The following is a 15,201-nucleotide window of genomic DNA, read 5'->3' on the forward strand; positions in this document are numbered from 1 at the left end:
TTTATTTCTTTCTTCATATGTATTTGTCAGGTGGAAAGATTTTACTGGGCTTTGTGAAAAAAATGAAGAGGTTCAGCAACATTCTGAAGCATTTATTTCTAACTCCCATTAATTCTACAAATATTTATTGAGTTGTTATTATGTGCCAGTTCTTATTACATTGGTGCCATCTATCTAGCTCAGCCTGCAGATAAAACAGAAAAATAAATAAGCCGTTGCAATGTTGCTTTGTGGCTATTAAGAAAGATAGGAAAGGGATACGTAAACTCCTTTGGAACAGTCTCAGAAAAGGGTGTAAGACAGGCACATCAGAAAGAGCAGACAGTGTAAATCCCCACAGAAAGGACCAAAAGAAAGGACCATTTAGGGAACTGAAAGTACTCAAAGAATTCCAGGAACTAAATGAATTATGTGAAAGTTATATTTGAATGATATACATCTTAAGATCAGACAAGACGCCAAATCATCAAATTATTGGAAATTGGTATTAGCTGTAGAAATATAATTTTCTACATGAAAAAGAGGCCATCTGGTTTAAACTATAGATAAACTTGTATGACTTATACACCTCATTGTCATATAGCTTAAAAATAAAAAAGAAAACAGGCTTTTCAATGAAGTAAATCTAAAAATCTCACATATCATTTTTAGAAATTACTCTTCTTATATCATTACAGAAGTGATTGAAATATTATTATATTCATCCCATATTTTTTCTTAATGAAAATAAACAATATTAGTAAAAAGATTTCAAACTGATGTATTATTTTCACATCAATTCATCTTATTGTATTTCTTTACTAGTAGAATTTATTCTTCACTGAACTTGTAATACTCTTCATATTAAATTATTCTTGGTATAATTTAGTTTAAGTCAGTGTAATGCTAAACGATGCTTGTTAGTGGCTGAAGCTGCAGCCTGGTTACTGAATAAACAGAAAGTTATGCTGTCATTTTCCATAATGCACATACACAAAGAGTTATAGGCTAAGAATACTTATATTTGTACATCGAAACAAAATAATCTCATCATTTGTTTAGACTTAATTAAACTTGATGGTGTTTGACTTTTACTGAAAACACTGCCCTACAGAATTCCACAAAGATATAGTTATCATAATTTATTTGAAATCTTTTCCTCTGTATTTCTAATATTTTCTGAAGAAGAAAAATAACACATTAACTATTTTATGAAATAGGAAAAATATACCAGGTAAAGTAATCTGTTTTCATGTTAATTTGAAAGCTTACAGTTTGGACCATCAAATATTTAAGTATGAGAGTTTCTGAGCATGACCAAAACTATCCTCTTTTTCATCCTTTAACTTTTATATCTTGATGGAGAATTATTAAACTTCAAATTATTTTTTCTTGTTGGCATTTTCCTCAATTTTATTATTTGGCTTACAGGAAATTTTAAGCTCTTCTTACTCTCTATTATAACAAAATTGGTCAAGCAAAACAAAACAAAGAAAATCAGTATGATTTGAGAATGACTTTCATTCAGCAAATGGATTTCACCATTTTTTTGTTTTCCAGCAAAACAAAGAATGATATTTTTCTGGAACATTTAAAAGACCAAGTATTCTCAAAGTAAAGTTAAAACCAGCGAAGTGGAGAATGGTTAATATAATTTATGACACATATCCTAAAACACAGAAGACTTGTGATATAAAAAGAGAGAGTTAACAAATCTCAGGAAAAAATGTCTCTAACCAATAACTAACTTGCAAATACACAAAATATGCCATAGAACAACAACAACAAAAAAAAACAGTTAAAGATTTTGCAAGTTGCTGACCTTATATATTAAACGTGTTCATTAAGAATGAAATATTAATTAAAAAATGCTGACAGGTAAAACAAGATGTAGCAATATATGAGTTGCCTCAGGTTAAAAAAAAATTGATTAGAGGTTGGTGGAATTAGATGATTGAAAGTAAGATAAAATTTGCACTAAGATAAAAAAAACTGTTTTCTTTCTATTTAATTCAAACCATGAGTACTTTCAGCAAAGATACCAGATTCGGCATTCAAACCCTCTGCCAAAACTTCAGCTAAAAGAAGGGGGTGGAGTGATATCCAAGAGCACCATTGGATCAGACCAACTTTAGGGTTATCCAACGTATTTGTGAGTAGGAAGGAAGTGGCATAGAAACAAAGGCAGAACCCAACTAGTTCTTCCTCAGTTTAAAATGTACACACACCCAGGGTTTTTACTACCTAATGTACTAGGCTCAAAAAACTAGTCTGTGTTCTGAAGAAGTCTACAAGTAATGTGCATGTATAGGGAGAAAGTAAATATAAATTGTTCACAACTTATATTCCTTCCTCTTTTATAGTTGTGCAAAAAGAAGACATTATCATTTGTGAGTATGCCTTCATAAAAATTTCCACCCAAACAATGATTAGTGTCAAAGCAAAAGTGACCATGACTCTTTTATGTGGACAAATATGAAAATTTTAAACTCAGGCAGGCATTGATTTGGAAGTTGAGATAATCTGAAACAATTTGAGTTAGTTTACTTTTGAAATTACAGTGTTAAGAAAAGCTCTGATGCATAATGAAGTGTAGTAGAAATAATAGTACAACTAATTGGAGTTCTAACTTTTAATGTGAACTCTTGACACTTTCTAGAGGTGTGAATTTGAGTTACTTAAACTTTTTGTGCAAGAAATCCATTATCTTCGTTAACCCTGGAGAATGGTAGATATTAAGTCATCAGGATTATTATAGTTTATTTACTAACAATGTTACATCAGTATTCATATAAATAATACATTTTAGATTATCTAAGAAACATATAACTCATATCCTGAAGAAACTCAGTATCTGAAGAGAGCTTTGCATGATGTAGTTCATGATGTATTTAACCCAACAAAGGGAAGTCAAGTTCAACAATGCTGCCCTTGCTACTCTGTATTTGGTGTGGACGTGTCCTCATCACTGAAGTAACAGCATGAATGGTAATAGAACTTGATATGGGGATCAGAAGTTAACTTGGAAATCCGTCAATTTACAATGCCATCTGTTAATGACAGTTCTCAATACTAATCTTATTTATAAAAGGCACCCTTCTTTAGCCACCCAGGTAAAAAGAAGGCTGAAAATGTTACTTGACTGAACCTTGGCACAATACTAGAAGAGAGTGAAAACCGAAACTAATGGTCTCATTTTTACCCTCTCTCACAAAAGAAAAACTACATTCTCAAACAAATGAGACAGGAAAGTGTGGAATCATGACTTGTTGCTTAATGTTTCTCAGGGCTGTTATTCTGCATTCTGCAGAAGGAATGCAGAAACTCTTGAGTTTTCAATCAAGTCCTCTGTAGCAATTCTAATGAAGTCCCACTGAGTGCTCAGTCCAGGCCAAGATTTTGAATTTGGACCTAAAAGTAGCTGTAAAATAGTTTCTTTATGTTACTTTTTTCTTTGCAGAAAAAACCAATATCAGGGCTCCAAATGTAGCAGATGGTTACTAGAAGGTATGAATATTTTACGAGTGAACCAATTTGGATTATAAACACTGAGGAGTGTTTTTCTATATTCTTAAAGAATATTAATCAATGAATTTCATCTTATTACAATTCTTGATTTAATACAGATATTCTATTTGTATTTATAACCATGAAGTGATGGAAACCATGGGAAATAAGAGGAAACTATAAGTATACATCATAAGAGGCTACAAATAAACCATGGAGTGAAAATAGTTTAATAGGATATTGAAAGATTTAGAAATTCCTTTGTCTAGCATTCAAGGGTCTACACATTTTCTTACCCAGAAGCAACCTCTTATGGCAAATGGAAACCTTTGCTTTTCTTATCACAAAATAAGCTCATATATGCATGCATACATCTGTGTGCCTTTGCCAAAATTGTTCTCATCTGAGTTCCCACTACTTACACCTCCATATCGTACCACGGAATGACTTACTTTAAAATGTATTAATTTTGATATACAATTATAAAAATGTTAAATTATAAAATGTATTTATTTTTTTATTTTGGTAAAATTAAAGATTTTTTTCTTGTTATTCTCTAACTAGAAAGTTTAGTTCTAGACCTGCATCTTTCTCATTGGCTCCACCTTGATCTACCATCAGCAGGACTCAAAACAAAGCAAGGCACGTCTGGTCAGCTGAGGAAATAAGCCTGCCAGGAACCTGTTTGCTAGAGATACTGAAGAAACCATCCCTAGGGAAAACAAACGGTTTTAGCAGAAGTTTTACTGAATAACAGATTCTTAAGGAGGTGAGACTAAGTGCTAGTGTGTTTGTTCTTCCCTGAGCTTCCTGTGAACTCTTATCTTGATCTTGAAAATGGGCTGTGATTGCAACCTGGCTCCTAAAGTATTGGGATACTTTTGGAATCTTTAAAAGCATAATACAGAGAATGAGAAAAAAACAGTCTCCCAACTGTTCCAAAGATCTCTGTCCAGTTTTGGCTCCCTGGGGGCATAGTGCACTAGTGGTGAGACCAGCGAAAGTGGTAGCAGTGGCATTCTGGTGTGGTAGCACCCAATGAACATGACATAGTAGATGATTAGGGACCTATATTAGTATGTAAGGTAAGAAAGAACTAGGGAAACAAGGTTTACAGGTTTCCTCATCAGAAAGGGGCAGTAACACCTGCTGTGACTAACTTAAAAGATTCTTATGAGGATAACATGAGAAATGATATACCAAAGTGATTTACAACAGAAAATCATAACAATTACTGCATGATAGGTAGTAGTTATGCGGCAAATAGGAAGAAAGAAAGGAAGGAAGAAAAGAAGGGAGGAGAAATCAAAGGAAGAAGTAAAACAAATATGGTTGTTATTAAACTTTCAAAAAATTAGACAAATTCCCCATGAAGTTTTCTAAGGGGTGGCAGTCTACACTGGCCATACTGCCTCTAACTTTTTCCTTACTTGGTGTTGAATCCTTCAACTAACATGACAAGTATAATAGTTCTTGACACTAATCATCTGGACAATATAATTTATTATATCTGGGCAAGTAGTAGCCACCTCTCTGTTTTACAATTTAGAGCTTTGCACACTGGCAATGCCTAAAGAACTATAACCAATTCTCAATCACTTACCAACACAATCATTGCATGCAGGCTGTGGCGTAGTCAAAGACTACTGAAGTTGGAACAAGACAACTCAATTTTTAAATTTCAGTATTGACAGTAAGTATGTAACTTTTGTCATATTATTTAACTTCTCTGAGGGACTTCTTATCTGTAAATAAGAAACATGGACTGTGCTGGAATTTTGTGCAGATTAATTAAAATAATATATAAAAGGAATGTATTGCATACAATAGATAATATATGTTAGGTAAATTTATATTTTAAAAAAATTAAGTTAATATTCTTCAAATAGTATGTAAGCCAAATATGCCCCAAAAGACAAAGATAATAATTTCAGATACAGCACATTCTCATTTGAGAATTTACTCTACAATGATGTACTTTAAAATTGGATCTCTGCAAATACCGTGAAAGCAGGGCCTGTGTACATATGATACATGAATGTCTAATTTATGAATTGTTTTATGTGTGTGAGTTTTTTGTCCTGAAATAAATTATTTGCTTACTGTGGGCAGCAGTCATATCTTATACTTTCATGAAGCATTTGATAAATAGCATCATGCTGGGTGCAAAAGATTTTCAGTGCTGTGAATTGATTTGTTAATGAATACAAAGCAACTATCCAGGAATAGACAAATTTGAATCCACAAGCACTAAACTCTGTAATTAGAACTAGCAAGTTTATATTCAATTTTCTTGATTACATTGGTATTTGTGCTTTTGTTCTTTTAACAAGGACATAGGCTAAAATTTTAACCCAGGGTCACCATGTGATTAAATAATCATCAGTGATATATATACTTGTATGTCTTTTTAAATAGAGAGAAACAATTTTATAGTCTAATAGCTATTTCAAAAGAAAAAATACAAGATAGTCACAACATGTGTATGTGTGTGTGTGCATGTTTGTCTGTGTGTGTGTGTGTGTGTGTGTATGAAATTTTCAATTTAATTCTAAATAACACTGTCTCTTTAAAAACTAAAACTTGAAGAAAAGTTTAGCTTTTCATGCTTTCCAGGATAAAGGTCCATTTAAAAGGAGATCTCAGGGTTAAGATTTGGATTCGTGTTTAGTTTACCATTAGGCTCAGGCTGAAATGTGAATTTCCTGTCTATACTTACAATGAGATTTTCTCCATGTCCCAGCTTATCATATTCTAGCTCATCTACTGTTATGTATTTCTCTAAGCAAAAGGAAAACAGTCTCTTCCTGTGGTGGAACATTCCCAAGATACTCCCTGAAAGATTCCCTTGCTAATCAAAATGAAATGGACTAGAAAAAAGTTTATTTTTCTTTATTGATTTTAGAACACTTAGTTAGCTATTAAATTTGCACATAGCACAATTATATTCTTCTAACTATTGTTTTTTAAATTCTCAACTGAAGAATAATCCGTCTAAAATCTTGTCCTACTCTTGAGAGCTTCTACTTTCAGTCCTCATACTACCTAACCAGATATATTTATTAACACTACTGTCTGAGCCTGCTTTCTTCCCATGTAAGTGGGTCTTCTCTCTGAACCCTACAATCATCGTGTTTATTTGCATAGCTGGGTCTTCTCTAGATATTCTTACAAACTTGATCTTTTTCTTTTCAATTTTCCCAATTTCATATTTCCTTCAAAATTGAAATGCAAATTATGATGCTGGGTATGCTCTCATCACAGTCTGAGGAAAACTGCCCAGCTCCCAATTCCTGTTGCAGTGAGAACCCTAGAAAGAAAGTGTGACTGACGCACAGTGGCTCCTGACCCAGGCTTTTGCTTATGACCTGTGACATGATCTGGTGTGCAAATGAGCAGGGATTATCAGAAGTTATCCTTCTGATAATCAGAAGTTATGATAATCAGAACTTCTGATTATCAGAAGTTCCTTCTCCAGAATTTAAATGAAGAAATATTGTAAGAAAGTGGCTCATAAAAGCAGGAAATTAAATACATATATCAGAAGCCCAGGATTGAGGCTTTGGCAGGCAAAAAGTCATGAAGACAATATGAGTAAGGAGAAGCTCAAATGTAAAGAACAACAAATGACTTTTTTTTTTTTTTTTTTTTTAAGGAGGGCGCAGCTCCTAGTGGCCGGGGATAGAACAGGGAATCTTTGTGCTGCCAGCACCACGCTCTAACCAACTGAGGTAACTGGCCACCACCAACAAACTAAAGAAACACAAAGAGAGAGAAAGAAGAGTCTGGTGGAAATATACTTGGCATGGGGGCACTAAAATCAACGGGGCTACAGGAATGTGAAGCATTACAGTTAACAACCAAGAAACACTTAGACTCCTAGCTTGTGTGCCTAGTTCACCCAGTATTTGTGCTTCTCTTGGGCACTGCCCATGTATGTGATAAGGAACTACTCACCACCTTCTAATTCATTAAATTACCTTTACCACCAGATCATAAGCATCTTGAGCTCTGAGGCCATGCCTCTCTTTCTCTCTCTTCCCTTCCCCGACCAATACCTAGCACTAAACAATATTTGGCACTTAATAAATGCTTAGTGATTAATTCAAAACAACTTTGAGGCCCTATGAATTCATCTTTATCCAGAAATACAAAGGTAATTCTTCTAAGTCTTGTTATTTCACTTTATAAAGTGACAAGAAATGAAATTTAACTTCTAACATGTTTATGGCCTCCTTTCCGTCATTAAGTCTTGGCAATAATAATTCACAGTATACCTGGAGCCAAGTAACAGAAAAGTTTAATCCATAGGTATTTGAGTTTGATAACTGGCAAGAATTTGTCAAAATTTGTTTATACAAAGAAAAAAAAAAACAAAAAACTATCCCTCAGATATAAGAAGCAACAGGAGAGAATAATATTCTTTATTTCATTTTCTCTCGCCACTGCTTAGTCTTTCAAATGGAAGAATGCCAAATACAAGTTCAGAATTATAATTAATATAAAATGTGTTAAATGTGCTGGACAGAGTAAAGTTTCAGAAATTCCTTGGTAGTTCAAACTCTGTAGATATGGATAAAACAGACGTGGTAATCCTATTGAAATTTGGAGATAGTTATTAAGTTACCAATCAGCTTCTTCTTTCAACTAAACAGGATTAGCTTCTTTAGAGTTTTCAGACAAGTCATATTTTCATCCCTTTTATAACTGTGGTTGGTCTTTTCTGAACCAACCAATTTCTCCAAATCCTACTTGGGTAATTTTCATAACTTTACAACAGCTTGTGTTTAATGACAGGGCAAGCCAAAGGAATCAAAGATTTATTTGACTCTGGTTGGCTTGTATTACAACAGTGACAGAATGTTCTGGCATATAGACAAGAGGAAGCAATAAATATAGTATGTCTGACCTTCAGGAAGGTTTTCGATTCTATTACGAATACCATTTTGTTCAGCGAGCCAGAAAGCTAATTATCTTCATTACATAATGGATGGGGTCTCATAAGGCCTCACCCTTTCAGTTCTAATTTTCATAATCCTGAACCAAATAGAGTGGCCCCTTTTACCTATTTCTAAATCTTTGGGGATGGTCTGATTGATGTCCTTTTTGGTGCTCTCCTAAAGTACAACCTCTTAGATCACGGGCTTATCTGTGGATGAACCAGAATACACTTCTCCATACTGAACCTTTCTGCTACTCTTCCTTACACTAAAATAACATCTTCATAGATTTCACATAAATTTTGCCTACAAAAATATATAGAATAAAACAAATGAGGAAATTTCAAAACCACAAAGGTAAATTTTTAATACCCCTGGAAATTAACTTAATGATTTAAAATCCTAATTTGAATATCATAAATTTTAGTCATTACCTTGAGCTATACCTAAAACAGTCCTTTCTGGTATCATTTATAAGACAAGATAGACTACTAAGAAGCAACATAGGCAAGGTATTGAAGAGCGATTTGGTATATGAAGGTTAACGTTGATTTTGGATTTGTAAACAGGAGGCATAATACTCAATTTTTTGGGGCTTCACTTTTTCATTCAAACAACATATACTGAGCATCCAATGTACCAGATAGCCTCCTAAGACCTCAACTTTACACAATAAAGGAGTTGATTTTGAGGACTCCAAAGAGCCTTCTACTTTTAAAACTACATGCCTCTTGACCCTATTGGCATTTCAGGCCAGAGCAGTTGTGCTTGGTTACACTTTGGCATCTCCATTGCTTTTCTGAGTATATATTTTTTCCTGCTCCCATTCCGAGGTGTTCCACCTTGCAACAAGCACAAATTCTCAACTGAATTTAATTCTTCTACATTCTTAGCTAATTAAGTGGTTCTCTTCAATGAGAAAAAGAGATTATAGGTCCTACAGCATAACTCGCTCCAATTTGTATAAGTAGTGATCTGGGAAGAGTGAAAAAAGTTTACATTTTCACCTTCTCCATATCTACTGATCAAAGGTCTTGCCTGAAAGTTTCATGAGGGTAAGAGTTAGGTCTTTCACGTGTTTAAAGCTCCCTCTGTGATTAGCAGTGTCCACTGTACTTTGGCCTTGCTAATTTAGAAGGACAGGTCTTGAACTGAGGCTGCTGAACCCAGAGTTCATGCCTGGACCACTGCCCCTAGGGTGGGGTTGGGCCAGGTTTTCAACAGCTAGTTTAGTCAACAAATGTATCATTTATAGATATGGTGACATTTATTTGCCTTATTGTATATTGATTAATAAAGTGAAACCTTTTGAAATCTGTAGAATATGGACTCTACATGCAATATTGTAATTCATAGTATAAATACTAATTAGAATCTGAAGTGTAACTTTTTAACTCACAAAAGTACAAGTGTGATGACAGACACTGTTTAGCAAGTTTAGATTAAGACGATTGTCATTTCATTTGTCTGTGTTTCCTAAGAATAAATTTAGTACCACGCACGAAATGCACATTATACCCTTTTGATGCAATAATATTTCACATAGATTTGATTTGCATGAAGCCAATATTGTAAATAAAGCAAATATATTCTGTTTCAAAAAAAAAATAAAAAAGTGATGAATAGCCATTTCCAGACTTAAGTTTCCTGCACTTTATAACTTTTATGGAAAGATGAATTAGCATGATGTGGTAAAACATGATGGCAGATGCCAGAGAAAATTAAGACTTTATGGGCACGGAAGTAAGAGGACTCCACATGTAACATGAAATAAGACAAATCACTGATTTTTCAAATTACTTCCTAATCTTATTCTGTGTTCATAGCTACTCTCCCCATTTATCCTGACCTGGAACTTTTATGAACTTCTAGTCTTGGGATTCCCCAAAACCAAGACTGGCAATAATGCTGAACCCTGTCATATTTTATTATAGCTCAGTGAGGCAGACAAAATGGTCATAGGGGCTGAAGTAAGAGGAACAGTATCTTAGGGATCCGCTATAAATAGGATTCTTAAATCAAAGGTCCAAAATTGACAAGTCAAACCTAAATGTGTGTGTGTGTGTGTGTGTGTGTGTGTGTATGAATGCACACGTTCTCATGTAGAGAAAGAGAGGGAGTGGGGGACAGGAACAGGGAGGTGGGAGGGGGAGGCACAGGAGGGGAGAGGCAGAACTGGGAAAGATGAAAGTAGGAGTGTGGTTCAAACAATGAGATTCGGTTTGGAGACTAATTTGTAAAAGTGCAATTAGAGGGAAGAGACAATGAAAGCATTTATGAATCTCACTGTTACCTGTAACAGTTAAACAATTGTTCAAAGACACAAAAAAGTACTTTATGCTTTATGTGTTATAAAAACATGCAAAAGTTATTATTAGGAATTTGTATATATATAGAATTATAGATATATTAACAATATATATTTCAGAAAATATAAAGTATATATGGATTCTGCAGTTTATGAAAATATAATGAAAAATAGATATAGGAACCAGTGATTGATTAACATGACTTTGTAAACCAAACTCATATATATATATACACACATATATATATATACACATATATATTTATATATCTTTAACTAGTGCTCTCATCATTGCTGATATATGCTAGTATAATAATAAATAATCTCAGTTGTTATTTTAAACAAAAAAGCAATACAATTTAATTCATTTTAGCCAGAAATATAAATGACAGTCATTAGAGGTAGAAAGTTGAATATTTGACTTCACTATTCTCAGCCTCCATAAAGGAGACTATATATATTAAGTTTTTAGCAGAATGCTGAGGACAAATTTATAGTCCAACCAATTGTAGTTATATTTACTTGGATCATGGCCTGATATTTTTTTGTTTTTACATCATGCTTTATATTTATACATACAAACTTGCATCACCTAATCCTGACTGGTCAATCACAGGCTTATTCTGAAAACTTTTGTAGCCATAAATAAAACAGACTGACTTCATTAATTCAATATGTATCGCTGTGTAAAGATTGCATTAAACACTCAGGAAACTCCCTAAACATCTAAACCATAGTTAACTTGCATTATTTGCAAATTCTGTATATGTTAGTTGGCCTACTTGCAAAAATGGATTTGTAATCCCTACATCTACCCCTTTTGTGCTCATTCCTGAACATGTGCACAGGAACGAAGAATTTGATCCACCTGCCATGCACACTCCCAGCTGAAGGCAATCCTCTGATTTCTGGTCTCGGTGCAATCAAATGTCACTTGGGCGATCTATTCAGTGCCATGTATTTTGCATGTTTGTGTGTTTTGATAATGATACTGCTGTTTACAATGGCCTCCAAATATAGTGCTGAATGCTCTCTAGTGTTCATAAGTGCAAGAAGGCTGTGATGTGTTTTACCGAAAAAGTACCTGTGTTGGACAAGCTTCGTTCAGACATGAGTTATATAGTGCTAGTGGCCTTGAAATCAATCTTAATGAATCAAATATATACAAAACAAGGTCTTTAAACAGGAAGACACATAAAACAAGGTTACATGTGGATCAGTTGATCAAAATACTGGGAAAAAATGTTCCCAGGAGCCTAATCCTACATTTCCCTTAGAGCAATTGTTCAACAGCCCCTAATTCAGTGTTTGTGGTGACTTTATAAGACAAAACTAATGCATAGAAAGAGGACTGACTGTATTTGATCTTTAGGAAGATATAGTTTATCTCAGTGATATATATGTAAGACAATATAAACAAGGTAGTCAGAAAGATTGATTCATAGAGATAATGCAAAATAACATCCATCAAGCCAATTAACCAAAGCTCAGATTTCTGGTACAGTTACCTGCAACAAGGCCTTGAGGCCAAAAAAGAGAAATGGTTTCTGGCTTCTAAATAGCACAGGTTTGTTGACCCCTGTATCTCCCAGCCTGTGGCGACTTTCCCCTCCCTGTCCCAGGCTCTACCTCCCACATATTCATGGTGACTAGGACATTAGAATTATGGCTATTAAAATGAGGGATTTGGATGGTAATTTGAGAGGCACATTGAAGTAAGCACTGACCAAATGTAATGGTGAGTTAGCTCTTCAAGGAGATGATGGAAATAAGTCAAAGCTAATTTGTGATGTCTGAGTCTGGAAAACTTGATCGTTAGTGATATAGTTAGACCTTTTCATCAAAAAGTTCATAAAAATCGTTGTTCCTATAATTCCATTATAATTATACTATAATGGAATAATAGCCAATAATTCCATTATAGCCAATTTATGCATCAATAGGGAACAAGAAAAAATCAGAATTGCAGTCATTAACTTAAAAAAAATAGTCTTACTTTCCTCCCCCTTTTGAAAGGTGTGTCTCCCCAATCTGACAGTAGTTTCCATTTATTAATTCATTACTTATTAAGTATTTGCTCTGCAAACATTAGATGTTGGGGGTAAAAGATGAAAAGATACTCTTGTTGTTGACTTGGAACCTAAAGTTTCAAGTCTTTCTAGTGAGAAAGACAATTAGAATTATAGTACAATCTCATATGCTTATGGGGACAGGTTGAAAAAATAGTACTTTTCTTCTAGTTTCAGCAAAAATAGAGTGGGAGTGTGTCCTGATAGTAGAAACTGATAGATGGCTCGATAAGCATGTGAGTCAGTCTATAACTTAAGATGGTAGTTTTAGAACTCTAAAACATCAGATTCTCAAATTCTAAAGTGCATTTAAATCCCTTTGCGACCTGTTAAAATGCAATTCTTATGCAGAAGCTCTGGGGAAGGGCCTGAGACTTGTGCTTTTGCAACAAGTTCCCAGGTGTTGTCAATGTTGCTTATCTCCAAACCACATCTTGAATAGCAAGGCTTTAGTGTACAAAAGGAATCATGGGAGGATCTTGAAAAACTATTGGTTTTTGAGCCCTATCCCCAGATACTGTTGGGGAGAAAAAAATTTCCTCTACCCTTCTATGTTCTTCTGGTTAGTCTAATAATTAAATTGGCATGAGATCGATGAACAGGAGGAAAACCACATTTAATATCCTACATACAGGGCCTCCATAAAAAATATGTGGCCCACAGGTCATCAGACAATCAATGCTCACATGCCATTCTGAGTTAAGGAGAAGGAAGTAGGGGTCTGGGACTTCAAAGGGAAAGAAGACAACACACAGGTAGATGGAAGAACAAATATTTGGTAAACACATGTTTGCCATGTCATGCGGAGACAATAGGACACAGAGAGGAAAGTGAACAAAGCGGTCTTGCTTAGTTTCTCCCCAGTTTACTACACCTACCCCGTATTCTCCGTACGTATCACTGGTGATAGCTCTCCTCCTAGACCAGGCCCTCTGTCTAAATTCTGCTTAGGCAGTTAAGAAGAAGGTGAAAAGCAAAATTGCCTGAGTCTTCCATTTCTTAAAAATAATCAGCCTAAAATAATCCTCATGCCAAAGAGACACCTTTTGGGGTAGCAAATTTTGCTTCCCTACAATATTCTGATTCAACAATCCCAGAGTAGGCCTGCAATGCAAGCTACTCCAATGAAGATGGTGTTCAGACACTTTTATAAAGCACTGATTTATGAGCTCATAAAGATTTCTTCATTAGCAGTCTCTCCTTCTAAGATTAACACATGTTTTCTAATTCCTGCCACCTGGACTTTTTTTAACATACCTTGTGTCGTGCAGGGTCTCAGCTCCCACTCCCTGCCCAAGAACGCAGGACACGGTAAGGCCAAACAGGAACACCCGCGGAGCCATAGATAGGGGAGTCAAACCAATATATTCTCGCTGGCGGCTAGGCTGGAGACACAGGAAGCAGGATCTACATAATCTGCCTAACAGCAGTCCGCGCTTGCCAGCCACCATCTTCTTGCTAGCCCCCATTCCCATTCCTGCTAGCGTAGCCACAGCCGTTATATTAGTGGCCAATGGCCTACGGGTTACAGCTGACGGCCAACTAGCCACAGCTGCTGGCATCTGATCACAGTTGATGGCCATTTACTACCCGAGCCAGCACCTTTCTATGTGAGGCCGAGAGCCTGGAAGCTGTTTTTTTGGGGTTTTGTCCCCACACTCCACCCCTACAGGGTCTCGCCTCACAATCTACGCGACAAGCATCTTCCGCGAAGGGCCCTGTGCAAGGAGCCTGGAGGTGAATGCACTATCCTGAACACAGCCAGGCTCTCTGGGCACAGCCAGGGTTTCTCAGGGCACCACCACAGTACTTCTGGGCACAGCCAGACATCCTGGGCTTCTTAGGGTACCACCGGTCTCCCCGGGCACAGCCAGGTTTTCTCAGGGCACCACCCCAGTACTTCTGGGCACAGCCAGACATCCTGGGCTTCTTAGGGTACCACCGGTCTCCCCGGGCACAGCCAGGTTTTCTCAGGGCACCACCCCAGTACTTCTGGGCACAGCCAGACTTCCTGGGCTTCTTAAGGTACCACCTGTCTCCCTGGGCACAGCCAGAGTTTCTCAGGGCACTGCCACTCTCTCTGGACACAGCCAGGCTTCCTGGACTCAGCCAGGGCCTCTCAGGGCACTGCCACTCTCTCTGGACACAGCCAGACTTCCTGGACACAGCCAGGGCCTCTCAGGGCACTGCCACTCTCTCTGGACACAGCCAGACTTCCTGGACACAGCCAGGCTTCCTGGACTCAGCCAGGGCCTCTCAGGGCACTGCCACTCTCTCTGGACACAGCCAGACTTCCTGGACACAGCAAGGGCCTCTCAGGGCACTGCCACTCTCTCTGGACACAGCCAGACTTCCTGGACACAGCCAGGGCCTCTCAGGGCACTGCCACTCTCTCTGG

The sequence above is a fragment of the Rhinolophus hipposideros genome (genome assembly GCF_964194185.1).
Source record: "Rhinolophus hipposideros genome assembly, chromosome: 2".
Classification (NCBI taxonomy): domain Eukaryota; kingdom Metazoa; phylum Chordata; class Mammalia; order Chiroptera; family Rhinolophidae; genus Rhinolophus; species Rhinolophus hipposideros.